Below are 4266 nucleotides of genomic sequence, written 5' to 3'. Positions count from 1 at the left end.
GTATGCTTTGGAGCAGGGCGTCAGGGCGAGGGGCGGAGCCATGAGGTCAGCGCCGGGGCGGGACTTTGGGCGACACGTGACGGCCCCTGGTGACGTCACGGGGAGCGGAGGTGCTTCGGCTGAGGTGGGACACGTGAGAGGGTCTGGGACGGTTTTGTCCTGAGGAAGAGCGGCGTGAACTTAGGGGAAGGACCCGTTAGCGCTCCCTCCCGCCCTCGCAGCACCAGGGCACCGGTCGGAGCAAGGGGCATCTTCCTTCATGTATTCAGCCGGCGCGCGCTGAGGTTAGGTGCTGTGCGTTCCGCGGACGTGCCCGGAATGGGAAAGGCTTTAGTCGCTAGGTCTGGAGGGTCCGAGCTGAGCCTTACGTTTTTAGCTCTCATACTGTAAACAAACGTCTCGTTTATGTTTCATGCCATGCTTTTTGCATTTTTGTGGGTGGTTCTGCTGTTTAAAACGGCGTCCAAGTGTACAGAGTTTCCTGTGCAGCGGAGGTCACGTAGGCAGAGGCTGGGGGACGTTCAGCGACCCTCCAGAGTCCCGAATAGCAGAGGGCTTAAGAGCCCGCGAAAGCCTAAAACTGAGTAAGGCAGAACTGGGGTCAAGTGTTGGACCACACCACTGTATGGCTTTGTTCAGGATCTATCTTATAACCAGAAAATGGGGATAAAGACGAGGCCGGCGTCCTGGCGCTGCTGTAAGGAAGGAATGGCACTGGACACGGTTATTATTCGCTCACCTGAGAGTGCCCTGTGCCTTGGTTCCCCTGGGTACTATCATCTCTCATTTGCTGTTAGAGGAATCAAGGAATGAAAAGGAGATGATTGAATTGTATTTGCACTTAAAACTAAGGGCAGGGGTGCCTGGCTGGCTCAGTCCGGCGGAGCGTGTAACTCTTGACCTAAGGGTTGTAAATTCAAGCCCTGCGTTGGGCATAGAGTTTACTTAAGAAAGAAAGAAAGAAAGAAAGAAAGAAAGGCAGGCAAATATTCGCCAAAAGATTAAACAGAGTCATCTAGAAATTCTCCTAGGAATAAGGCCAAGAAAATGAAAGCATATGGCCACACACAAACCCATACACAAATGTCCATAGCATTTGTTCATATTCATAGCACGAATGCTCACATTCACTAAAGCTGAAAAAGTGGAAGCAACCTACCAACAAATAAATTGATAAGTTGTGGCTGATCCAGGCTACCACGTGCGTGAACCTTGAAAACAGCATGCTGGAGCAAAAGAAGCCAGTCACAGGAGACCACATATTGTAGGATTCCATTTGTAGGAAATGTTCAGAACTGGCAGATCCTCAGAGATGGGCAGATCAACATTGCCTGGGGCTGGGGGAGTGCAGGGGAAAGGGGGGGAGGTGATTGCTAATGGGCGCAGATTTTCTTTTCAGGGTGATGAAGACGTTCGAAGATTGACTGTCATGATGGCTGCTCGCCACGGAGAATATACCGAAAGCCACAGAATGGGTGGATGGGGATTATACGTTAAAGCGGTTACCAAAACAAACAACTAACCAGGGAGACACTATACCCAAAGCAACTCAGGAAGAACCAGACACGCCGTGAGACACGGCCAAGCCCGTGTAGAGAGAGATAGGGTGATGTTCCCTGTGCTTTTTGCTGTAGAATCCTCATGGGGTGCAACTGAGACCAGAAGCCCAGGACTGTCCTAGGAGGCTTTGGGAGCTGTCACTTGTGGTCTTGCAATGTAACTGCTGATCTCACCTTTCCCCCTGGAGAGTTTGCTCTCTGCAGACGCCTGCCCTTCTCACAGATGCACCCGCAAGACTGCTTCCGCGTCATCTGCCTCCTCCTCCAGCCTCTGAGCCTCACACCTGGACTCACACCTGGACTGCAAACCCAGCCCCACTTTATTTTTAGTCCAGATTGTACCCTAACTGGGTCAGCTGGAGCGCCTGGGGCCCCACACAGCCCCCATGGTCCTTCTGCTGGCCCCTGCCTCCAGACCCTCCTCGTGCCACCGGAAGAAAACCTGTCTGCTTTCACAGGGGCTGGACCCCATTTTCCCAGGTTTTACTGAAAACAGCCGGAAGGTGGGAAAAGCGGGAGCTCCTTCGACCTGTCTACAACCAGTGCCATCTGCTGGCCAAACCGCGGTGCAGGGGACGTGGTGGCTCCCCAGAGTGTCTTTCCCTAGGGGACTTGGAGCCTGTCTTAGGGAGTGCCCGGAGCAATGTTCATCCCTCTTAGCTCTCTCGGGCTGGAGTTTAAACCAGACCTCCCTCCTACATTGGGACCCAAGAGAAAAGGGCCGACGTCTAGCGTGTTGGGCTTGATGGAGTTTCACGAACCTCACTCTTGGTGCAGAATGCACCAGGTCAAGACACAGTGTGACCATCCCTCAGCGACCTCCTCTGTGCCCCTTTCCACTCACTGTCCCCCACCCCCCTGCAAGGAAGTCTTAGTTGCACCAAGGACTGTGCTAAGCATTCTGCACGCACCCCTGTCCTCCGCCCCACAAGGAGACTGCGCACTCTTGCCTGAATGTGAGCAGAGAGTGGAAGGTACTCAGAGGTGCAGAGCCTGCGGCTGGCAGACCCCAAATCTCATGACACTAGACCAGTGGTCTCCTCGCTCCCTAGGCTGCTCTCCAGAGATGGCGCGAGCCAGGAGGAAACTGTCACTGCAGGCCTGTTCTCCATAAAGATCCGTCTTCACACCCAGCACGGGACAGCAAGGGAGCCTGCGGCCCATGTGGACCCCACATTATTAGGTCACGGGGGCGGCTTCTCAGACCTTTGATACGGAAAAGGGCCTTTATCAGAAGTACACACCCAGCACCTGCATTTTCACAAATGAACACGCCAGTGTGCCCACTTCCCAGCAGTCTGCCTCCCGAGCATGAGATCACCCCACGGCCACCAGGCTCCTAACTTCTAACAGCAAAGATAGTGCTCTCTCTTTTTGTGCTTTTTATAGAAATGGATTCATACCATATGAGCTCTGTTCTATATAGCTGCTTTTGCTCAATTTTATATCAGTGAAAGTCATCCATGTGGGTGCACATGGCTGCCCGTGTTCACGCTCATGGCCATAGGACTGTCCATTGTGTGACTGCAGTGTGGTCGTCTGTTGTGCTATTCATGGGCATCAGGGGAGTTCGCAGATGGGAATTCTTGGCTATTAGGGTATGGCTGTCACAGACATTGTAGGGTGGCTGGGTCATAGGGTCTGCCTGCATTCAGCTTTGCAGATCCTGCCACAAACTTTCCCCAAGTGCTTCTCCCAGTTTGCACTCCACCAAAAGATGGGAGCTCTGCTCATCAGATCCTCGCCCACACTTGGTATGGCCAGACCCTCCGATTTAAGCGCTAAATGATTCTGAAGGGAACCCTGAATGATTTCAGTGTCACTGTCTATTTGGTGACATTTCTATTGTTCACACAGCCCCTGAGAGTGGACCACTCCGTTGGAGCCATCGTCCAGTTGGAGAACATTGCCTCAGCCCCTCCTGCGTGCTGGGCTCCTGGTGCTGGTGCTAGAGAGACAGAAAAAAAGCAGAAAGTTCTCTGTCCTAAAGGAGCTCCAGGGACAACCTCTCTACAGGTAACGGCTCAGATGTCACGTCTGCACACGGGCCTCCTGGAGCACCTGCCCGCAGCACCCACTGCCTATCTGACCTTCCTCGTGGCACAGACATCACCAAAGGTACTTGGTTTCCCTGTCTGTTGACGTAGTCGCCGTTCTCAGGACAGCAAGAATCTCGTCTGCTCGGTGTTCTCTGTCCTCTCGCATAGTTTCCGACACATAGCCGGCATTCAGTAAATATTTCCTGGGTGAGTAAACGATGGAGTAAGTGCCAGGAAAGGTGAGACCCGCGATCTTAGGTTCCTGTCCTAACTCTGCCACCTAGCAGCTGCCTGAGACCTTCAGTAAACTATTTCAGTTTTCTTTTTCTTTTTCTTTTTTTTAGATTTCATTGATTGATTTTAGATAGAGAGGGAGAGAAAGCACGAGCTGGGAGGCAGAGGGAGAGGGAGCCTGATGTGGGGCTTGATCCCCAGACCCTGGATCATGACCCAGGCTGAAGGCAGACGCTCAAGCCACTGAGCCACTTAGGCGCCCCAGTTATTCAAGTTTTCTGATCCTCATTTCTTCATCTATGAAACGAGAGTGCTTGGAACTGGCAAAGGAAAGAACAAATGAGCTTTGCTGCTTCCCAGCAGCGCACGGGAGAAGAATGAGGCACAAACAAGTCAGCTGCAAGAGAGAGGGAGCAGGGGTGGACCGTAGAGAA

The 4266-nt window shown here is 52.7% G+C and overlaps 1 protein-coding gene across 1 annotated transcript in view; it reads left to right on the top strand.

Annotated features, from left to right (window-relative positions):
• C21H16orf96 (chromosome 21 C16orf96 homolog) overlaps window positions 1-4266 on the top strand; it is a 44904-nt gene that overhangs the window by 85 nt on the left and 40553 nt on the right. The window contains exon 2 of the mRNA XM_045994287.1: window positions 3417-3677. The gene's annotated coding sequence lies outside the window, so the exon portion shown is untranslated. The remainder of the gene's footprint in view (window positions 1-3416; window positions 3678-4266) is intronic.

This window comes from Meles meles, chromosome 21 (assembly GCF_922984935.1).
Source record: "Meles meles chromosome 21, mMelMel3.1 paternal haplotype, whole genome shotgun sequence".
NCBI classification, from domain to species: Eukaryota; Metazoa; Chordata; class Mammalia; order Carnivora; family Mustelidae; genus Meles; species Meles meles.
The sequence above is the reverse complement of the archived record's forward strand: the minus strand, read 5'-3'. Positions and strand labels throughout refer to the sequence as shown.